Here is a 10,849-nt window from a genome sequence, read left to right as displayed (position 1 = left end):
ACCATGCCTTGGAATGTAACAAGAGATCAGTATCGCTGATTCACTTCTGTACAGACTGGATTCAGTGTAGTGAAGAGTGTGACACTCAGTGTATATCTAGACTAGAGTCATATGGACTTTTGCCCATTGGGCGCTTTACATTTTATTAGTGAGAGAAAGAGAAAATCATCGAAATGATAGCCGTCCAAATCTTGGATTTAAAATATCGGCATCCGAATCAGTTCAAATGAACAAAAAAGTAAATGTAAATTAATGTAAAAAAATACATATGAAATTTTAAAAAAGAATATTCTTGTGACAAGATATGGTAGCTATAAAAACGATAAAAATTTATTGAAAATAAATAACATACATTGAATATTATAAAGATGAATAGAGATGGTCATTGATGATGTTCAATGAAGATTTTAAAATGGTTGATGCAATTGTCTGAAGAGTCTTATCAGGAACCTTTAATTTTCTGAGGATCTCCAATGTAATTTTGGGAATTGTTCCTCGCGCACCAAACATAAGTCCAATGACATTCCAATCTTGAATATTATATTTATGACTGAGATCATCACAGCATGGAAGGTAAATAGTGCGTTTCTCTTCATGTACCTGCTTTGGTTGATCTTCATTAATTTCGAACCTAACAGTGGGGTCAAGAATGAGACCAGTTTTTTTATCTCGGTCAATTATTATGATGTCAGCACGCCGTGTAGATCCTTCTGTATTCACCATGTTCCCTTAATCTGTTAGCAATATTGAGCGGACTGTGTTATGTCTGTCAATTCGCAGTAATTCCCCCTGAGGGCAGAAACCTAGCACATGGGGTAACGTTTCATGCTCATTGCATCTCCTGCAATGGGTATTGCCAAGGCTTCTATCGGGGGATATCTAACTGCGATGACATTGGTGCTCATTTTAATGGCCTTGGTCCATTGGCCACAAGACAGACTTTTCTTATTGCTAATCCAGGTGTTACCTTTTTTCCAGTGAGAGTAGAATGTAATGCCTTTATCTTTCCCAGGTAATGCGCTCCACTGATTATAAGAAGTGATTTTATTTTAATTTATTTTATTTCATATCAATTTACTTTAATTTAATTTGTTTTATTTTAATTTTATTTTAATTCATTTTATTGACTTTTACTTAATTCAATTTATTTTATTCTGATTAATTTCATTTATTTACTTTAATATTTTAATTTAATATATTTTAAATTATTTTTTTACAATTTATTTTAATTTAATTTATTTTAATTAAATTAAATTAATTTTATTTTAATTGTATTTTTTATTTCAATCTAATTTAATTTAATGTATTTTAGTTTAGATTATTTTAATTAAATTAATTTTCTTTAATTGATTTTAATTTATTTGAATATAATTTAATGTTTTAATTTATTTTTAGGTATTTTACTATATTTTAATTTAATTTAATTTGTTTCATTTTAATTTAGTTTATTTTAATTGAATTCATTTTAATTTATGTTTTAAATTTAATTTCATGTTCAATATATTCAGTGTTGTACAGCAGAGCACACAGCATTGTGCAATTGATATTGCATTTCAATTTAACATATTTTAATTTATACAAATTTACTTTAATTTAATTCGTTTCAGTTTAATTTCGTTTTAATTCATTTTATTTATTTTAACTAAATTTAATTTATTTTATTTTAATTAATTCAATTTATTTACTGTAATTTAATATAATGGATTTTAATTTATTTTATTAATTTTTTTTATTTCGATTTTATTTAATTTATACCATTAACCAAATTTCCTTCGCTATGGCTGCTGCACCCTTGCTAGAATTGTATAATCTGACACTTTGTAACAAAGAAAATAAATCATCTATGTTTTCCAAAACTGAGTGTCACTTGTAAACGTAAATCCTAAGCTTAATCTTGCTTGGCAATGATTCCCTTCCCAAATAAATATATTTTGTTCCCACATTCCTTAATAAAATTACAAAACCACTCATGTAATGTTACCGTCACTATACTGAAGGTTATCCATGAAGTTGAATGTCATTTATTGCAGCACCATGTACAGTGGAAGCTCTTAAGTTCGACATCCTACAGCTCGACTGTTTACGTAGGAGAAATAGACACACCCTATAAGGGCACTAAGAAATGCCTTTGCCATTTGAATGGAATTTGATCCTGTGTCTTGTAGTGATACTTTTGTTAAAGGAAAACAGAATATTTGATTGATTAGGACATCCATATTGATCACTGAGTTTAAATTAATGAACTCTTCTTTTTCTATTTGAGAATTGTGCCGTTTGTGAGACGGAACTGTCGAAACCCACTGTGGTACTAGAAGTGCATACACAAACCTCGGGGCGGGCAGGAAATGCAAGTACAGTACTGTATTCGTTGATGGATAACCAATAAGAATTTGTATTCACATCACCTGTCACATCCACTACCCTTATTGGTCAGAAATTTCAGTTCTGTTCTGTCGAACTTACGAGAGTCCGCTGTACTAGGCTTAATCACGTCGAACATTCTATACTGTGAGCCTCCTATTAACATGTTGGATAGTGAATATCACTGACAATAAAATTAGCTTTTACACAATTTACAATATGTCTTTTATTGTTAAAAATTATTTCTCCTAACTTACATACATACATGCGCACACACGTATTTATAGTGCAATTAAAGTGTTTAATACATTTCATGAAATAAACTTATATTATTTAACTAAACACTCATTCTTTCAACCTTGTCTTCTCACATTGCAACTCTACGTGTTCAGCTGTATCATGCCACCAGGACACTGCTGCAAATATGATCACTCCAATCTGCGACGTGAAGGAAACATCACTGCCAGGCAATCCAGCGAAATACTGCCATCTACCCAAGGAATCTGCCTGCAAACATAAGCAATGTTATACTTGAAATATCTCTACTATGTTTCAAATCAACAATGCAACAAAGACATCATGAAATATATAAACCAGACAAAGCAAATGAAGAATGCCAGAGGAATAATATTCATAACTAGAAAATCAAACCTTACAAAATGAAGAAAAGATGAACAACAGCCAAAGAGGAACATACCCGGACAAGGACTGGGAAAGTGAAAGACAAGAGGGAGAAATAATAAAAAAAAGTTACAGTATTGAAATGGAGTCAATCACTTTCCACAATTCCATCATGCTACATGAATATCTAGTATTTGTGGAACTGCTGACAGTGAAGTTTCAACATTCCTCACAATTGGGAAGCACATAAACAGCTTCAAAGCTAGAATAATTCAACCAGATATACTGTTACGTGCTTCTGACTCCTTGGCAATGCGAGCTAATAAGGTAAACTGATATGTCTCTCATAAATAAATACAATTCAATTCACTTCCTGCTATTCAACAAAAATCTGCCATATCTCTGTACAATTTATCAATATCCATTCATTTAGGAGGAAAAAGCTCCACCAAACTTTCCGAGATTAGTCAATTCTATTATTAATTGCACTTGTTCCCAATTCCTTCTTATTAACTACTAAGAACCTCAACACAAACTCTGTCAACAAGCTGCATAACCTGCAGTGGCATACATTACTGCTAACAACAGTTAACAGTACATTGGAACAGAAAGTACGTTACATGTGATTCAGATTCTGCAGTTGCAGTCAAAACTACCCATCATAAGGAACTCATTCACTACAGACACGGATGACGGAGCAATGGCACCAAGAATTTCCAAGCTCAAACACTTCTTGTTTTAAAATGAATTACATTTTAAGCAGACTTCAGTCCTTTACAAATTGAATTACTCAAAATTCGACTCACTTGGAAGAAAAAAAAAAAAACAAAAGTGTCCACTTTTTTTCCTCAATGAATTTCTAACTTTGCTAACATGATTCTTTGGAGCTAACTAAGCAATTTTTATTATTCACATTTGAAAATAGAATTTGTAACCACAAACATATTTTTTTAATGAATAACATTTTGAGCAGACTTCATTCCATTACTAAATGACCTGCTAGAAAACTTCTGTCGCCAAAATCATCCCCTACATACGAACAATTGTACATACAATTATTTATCTTCAAACATTCAAAACGTATTCCACATTACAATACATCTGCACATTCCTGGAATTAAATAATTGTAATCAATTAAAAATAATAATATTAGCTTGCACTATAGCCCCAATTTTGAGCTTAGACTTGGTACCTCAGTGAAGTCTTTTGCCCAACTTGAAGTCTACATTTTGTCCTTTGCAACCATAATCATTGTTAGAAAATGTGAAATAGGAGAAAACAGATGCTGAAGACAGTGTAAGATATCCAAAGTATAGTACGCTTATTACTACTATAAATATCCAAATAATTATGAAATTATTTTGATAATGAGAAAAAGTTATATACTTTTAAAAGACTACAACTAAGCAGCTTCCAGCTTAGACAAACACAACATTATTTGCCAAAATTTTGAGGACATCTGTCATTTATAAAGTCGGTGTGTACCTTATGGCCAATAAGAATCACTGCCAAGAGCAATTCACTCACTGCAAAGGATGAAAAATGCACAGCTGAAGAGAACAAGTCTACAAAAAAGTGCAACAGATTTTCTCGATTTTATTGGTGATTATTAGTACACATGCAGGGCTGCTACATCGAAAAGGACAGGTCTCTGAGCCCCTTCGTTCACCTTGAGTAGAGAAAATTCTGTTTTGGAAGGTCAAATTAATCGTTTTTTGAAACTTTGCCGGGCAATACCGGTCATACGCCTGGGAGCAAAGAGTAGTGCTTCACAATAGAGATACAGATCGTGGAGCTCTATCCACGGCACTAACCAGCTTTGTTCTGACTACACATACGGCAGAGTTATGGTGGCGAGAATGATAGCGGAATAGAAGTTAAAAAGCATTGGTATTTTTTCTTCATAATCAGTTTGTCTTCGACATTCCCATTTTGATGATATGGTGTCCGAAGTAAGTCAAGGGGGAATAAAAGAATACATCCAGTTCCTCGATACGACCAATATTGTCGAAAGTAATGGCCATACTGAGGAACTGGATACAGCCCTGTATTCCCCCTTGATTTACTTGTTACACGATAGCATCAAAATGGCAATTGCGAAAACTTTCTGATTCTCGAGACATTCCACCGACATTCTTGCCGCCATAACTCCGCAGTACTTGTAGTTAGAACAAAGCCGATGAGTGCGTTGAATACAGCTCGTCGAACTCCATCTTGATTATAAAGGACAACTCTCTATCCCCGCGTGTTTGGACGGGAGAGGCCGGCAAAATTAAAAAAAAATGGCCATATTGACCTTCCAAAACAGATTTTTTTCTACACAAGGAGAACGAAGCGGCTCAGAGGTCCGCCCTTTTAACTGTAGTATCCCCGCATCTTCCCTAATAATCACCGCTAAAATCCAGCAAATCCGTCGCACTTTTTTCTAGCCTTAATTTTTGGGTACCTAAAATATTTGAGTCTCTAATTCCGGAAATAATGGCCATACCGAGGAACGGCATGCGGCCCTGTATTCCCCTTTACATACTTCTTACACGATAGCATCAAAATGGCAATCGCGAAAACTTTCTGATTCTCGAGACATTCCACCGACATTCTTGCCGCCATAACTCTGCAGTACTTGTAGTTAGAACAAAGCCGATGAGTGCGTTGAATACAGCTCGTCGAACTCTATCTTGAGTATAAAGGACAACTCTCTATCCCCGCGCGTTTGGACGGGAGAGGCCAGCAAAATTAAAAAAAAAAAAAGTCATTTTGACCTTCCAAAACAGACTTTTTTCTACACAAGGAGAACGAAGCGGTTCAGAGGCCGCCCTTTTAACTGTAGCTTCCCCGCATCTTCCCTAGTAATCACCGCACGATAGCATCAAAATGGCTATCGCGAACACTTTCTGATTTTCGAGAAAAAAAGGGGAAGGCGCAGTACTTGTGGATAGAACAAAGCCGATGGCATTGTTGTTGAATACAGCTCGCCGAATTCTATCTTCAGTATAAATGACAACTCTCTATCCCCGCGCGTTTGGACGGGAGGGGCCGGCAAAATTAAAAAAAATGGTCAAATAGGTCAAATAGAGGACAAATAGACGTCAAATAGGTCAAATAGAGTTCAAATTGGTATATAGGAAAATAGGAAAAGAAATAGATAGATAAATAAATAAATAAATAGATAATTGAAAAACGTAAAAAAAAAATGTAAAAAAAATTTTTTTCAAATAAATCATAAAAAAATAATTTTCAAAAAAAATTTTGAAAAAAAAAAACTGAAAAAGAGTTTCAAAAAAATAAAAAAAAGTTTAAAAATATTAAAAAAAAAAAATTTCTAAGAAAAACTTTAAAAAATTTAGAGGTAAAGTTTCAAAGAAAAATTTTCAAAAAATCATTTTCAGAAAAATAAAAAAAAATCTTTAAAGAAAAATTTAAAAACTTAAAAAAAAATTTTAAAAAGAATTTGAAAAAATTAAAAAAAATTGAAAGAACAAATTTGAAAAAAAAATTTTGCAAAAATATTTTGAAAAAAAAAAAGTAAAAAAATTTTTTTAAATATTAAAAAAAAATGCGAAAAAATATTTGAAAACAAAATTTTTTCTAAAAAAAATTAAAATAAGTTTTCAAAAAAATATATTGAAAAAATTTCAAAAAATTAAAAAAAAATTTGGAAAAATTAAAAAAAAAATGAAAGGGAATAATTTCAAATCATGTAAAGTAAAAATTTAAAAATAAGTTAAAAAATTAAAAAAAAATTGGAAAGAATTTCAAAAAAAATTTTCCGAAAAAATTGTCAAAATATATTTGAAAAATTTTTTTTTAGTTTGAAAAAAAATTTCAAATATTTCTTTTTTAAAAAATTATTTATTTATCTATTTATTTTCCTATTTTCATATGTACCTATTTGACCTCTATTTGACCACTGACCTATTTGACCTCTCTTTGACCTAATTGACCTGTCTGACCTCTATTTGAACTTTCTGACTTCTATTTGACCTATCTGACCTCCATTTGACCTATATGACCTCTAATTCACCTATTTGACCTCTATTTGACCTATTAAAATTCTATTTTACCATTATTTGACATATTTCATCTCTATTTAAACTATTTGACATCTCTTTGACCTATTGGACCTCTATTCCACCTAATTGAAATCTATTTGTACTATTTGACCTCTATTGGAACTATATGTCCTCTATTTGACCTTTCTGACCTCTATTTGACCTATATGACCTATATTTCACCTATTTGAGCTCTATGTGAACTATTTGTTTTTTTGACCTCTATTTGAACTATGTGATCTCTATTTGTCCTAGTTGACATCTATTTGGCCTATAAGACCTCTATTAGACCTATCTGTACTCCTCTACTTGACCTATTTGACCTATATGACATATATTTCACCTATTTGACCTCTGTTTGAACTATTTAACCTTTTTGACCTCTATTTGTCGTATGTGACCTCTGTTTCACCTATTTGACCTCTATTTGCCCTATTTGACATCTATTTGACCTAATTGATGTATCTGACCTCTATTTCACCTATCTGACCTCTATTTGACCTAATTGACCTCTATTTGACGTACTTGACCTATTTGACCTCTATTTGACGTCATTTGACCTATGTCACATCTATTTGACCTCTATTTTACCACTGTTTGACCTATTTCACCTCTATTGGACCACTATTTGACCTATTTCACCTCTTTTTGACCTATCTGACCTCTTTTTGACCTATCTGACCTCTATTTGACCTATCTGACCTCTATTTGAACTATCTGACTTCCATTTGACCTAATTGACCTCTAATTCACCTATATGACCTATATTTAACGTATTTGACATCTATTTGAGCTATTTGAGTTCTATTTGACCTCTGTTTGAACTACCTGACCCCTATTTGACCTATTTACCACTATTTTACCTATTTCACCTCTGTTTGACCTATTTTACCACTATTTGACCTCTATTCCACCTATTTGATTTCTATTTCACCTATTTGACCTCTGAACAAATTAACCTTTTTGACCTCTAGTTGACCTTTTTGGCCTCTATTTGACGTATGTTACCTGTGTTTGACCTATTTGACCTCTATTTGCAATAATTAACCTCTATTTGACCTAATTGATGTATCAGACCTCTATTTGATCTATCTGACCTCTATTTGACCTCTTTGGCGTCATTTGACCTATGTGACCTCTATTTGACCACTATTTGACCTATTGCACCTCTATTCGACCTATTTGACCACCATTTGACCTATTTCACCTTTATTTGACCTATCTGTCCTCTATTTGACTTATCTGACCTCTATTTGAACTATCTTACTTCCATTAGACCTATTTGACCTCTAATTCACCTATATGACATATATCATGTATTAGACATCTATTTGACCTCTATTTGAACTATGTGTTCTGTATTTGACTTATTAGACCTCTATTTGAACTATTTGACCAATATTTGACCTATTTCACCTCTATTTGACCCATTTTACGTCTCTTTGATCTATTTAACCTCTATTCCAACTATTTATCCTCTATTTGACCTATATTTAACCTATTTGACCTCTATTAGACCTATTTGACCTATCTGACCTATATTTGACCTATATGAACTCTATTTGACCTATCTGACGTCTATTTCACCTATTTGACCTATATGAACTATATTTCACCTATTTGTCCTCTATTTGACCTATTTGACAGCTATTTTACCTATTTCACCTCTATTTGACCTAATTTACCACTACTTGACCTCTATTCCACCTATTTGATCTCTATTTAACCTATTTGACCTCTATTTGAAATATTTGACATATCTGACCTCTATTTGAACTATCTGACCTTTATTTGACCTATATGACCTCTGTGTGACCTATCTGACCTCTATTTGAACTATCTGACCCATATTTGACCTGTCTGACCTTTATTTGACCTCATTTGACCTATCTGACCTCTATTTGACATATTTCACTTCTATTTCACCTATTTGACTTCTCTTTGACCTATTTGACCTATCTGACTTCCATTTGAGATATTTGACCTCCATTTGACCTATCTGACCTCTAATTCACCTATTTGACCTTTATTTAACCTATCTGACCTCTGTTTGACCACTATTTAACCTATTTCACCTCTCTTTGACATATTTGACCTCTATTTCACCTATTTCACTTCTCTTTGACCTATTTGACCTCTCTTTGACCTATTTGACCTATCTGACTTCTATTTGACCTATCAGACCTCCAATTGACCTATCTGACCTCTAATTCACCTATTTGACCTATATGTGACCTATTTGACATCTATTTGACTTCTATTTGACCTCTATTTGACCTATGTGACCCCTATTTGAACTATTAGACCTCTATTTGATCTATTTGACCTCTATTTGACCTATTTGACCACTATTTGAACTATTTCGCCTCTATTTGACCTATTTCACCTCTCTTTGACCTATTTGACCTATATTTCACCTATATGATCTCAATTTGAACTATTAGACCCTTATTTGAACTATTTAACCTCTTTTACCTCTATTTCATATATGTGACCTCTATTTGACCTATTTGACTTCTATTTGACCTTAGTGATCTATCTGACCTCTATTTGACCCTTGTTTGACCTAGTTGACCTCTATTTGATCTCTTTGACCTCATTTGACCTATGTGACCTATTTCACCTATTTGACCTCTATTTGACCTATGTGATCTCTATTTCACCTATTTGACCTCTATTTGACCTACGTGACCTATTTGACCTATTTCACCTCCATTTGGTCTATTTGACCTATTTCACCTCTATTTGCCTATTTGACCTCTCTTTGACCTATTTGACCTCAATTTCAACTATTTGACCTCTATTTCACCTATTTCACCTATTAACCTATTGACCTATTCACCTATTCTTCTAATTGACCTATTCACTTATTGATCTACTCACCTATTTACCTATTTATTTATTTATTTATTTATTTATCTGTACCTGATCCATTACAAAGAAATCCAAATTATAATTAAAAGTTCATTAGACACTCACGCAGTTAGATGAACACACAACTCTCATGAATACGGCTTAACTCACGTAGTACGTATTTCCGTGAAATTAACACACAGCGATAACGACTAAAATATTTGAGTCTCTAATTCCGGAAATAATGGCCATACCGAGGAACTGGATGCGGCCCTGTATTCCCCCTTGACATACTTCTTACACGATAGCATCAAAATGGCAATCGCGAACACTTTCTGATTTTCGAGAAAAAAAGGGGAAGGGTTTTTCGGAAATCAGCTTATTTTCGCGATTGCCATTTTTATGCTATCGTGTAAGAAGTATGTCAAGGGGGAATACAGGGCCGCATCCAGTTCCTCGGTATGGCCATTATTTCCGGGGTTAGAGACTGAAATATTTTAGGTTCCCAAAAAATAAGGCTAGGAAAAAGTGCGACGGATTTGCTGGATTTTAGCGGTGATTATTAGGGAACATACGGGGATGCTACAGTTAAAAAGGCGGTCTCTGAGCCGCTCCGTTCTCTTTGTGTAGAAAAAATTCTGTTTTGGTAGGTCAAAATGGCCATTTTTTTAAATTTTGCCGGCCTCTCCCGTCCAAACGCGCGGGGATAGAGAGTTGTCCTTTATAATGGAGATAAAGTTCAACGAGGTGTATTCAACGCCCCCATCTGGAAGGTGCTTTGTTGTAGTTTTAAAAAATATGTATTTTTTTACTCATTATGTAATTAATTTCATAATTATTTGGACATTTATTGTAGCAATAAGCGCATTGTACTTTGTATACCTTACACCATCTGCAGTGTCCGTTTCTCGTGTATCATATTTTCAGATGTTTATTAACCTTGCAACAGAGGAAATGTAGACTT

The sequence above is a fragment of the Periplaneta americana genome, chromosome 7 (genome assembly GCF_040183065.1).
Source record: "Periplaneta americana isolate PAMFEO1 chromosome 7, P.americana_PAMFEO1_priV1, whole genome shotgun sequence".
NCBI classification, from domain to species: Eukaryota; Metazoa; Arthropoda; class Insecta; order Blattodea; family Blattidae; genus Periplaneta; species Periplaneta americana.
The sequence above is the reverse complement of the archived record's forward strand: the minus strand, read 5'-3'. Positions refer to the sequence as shown.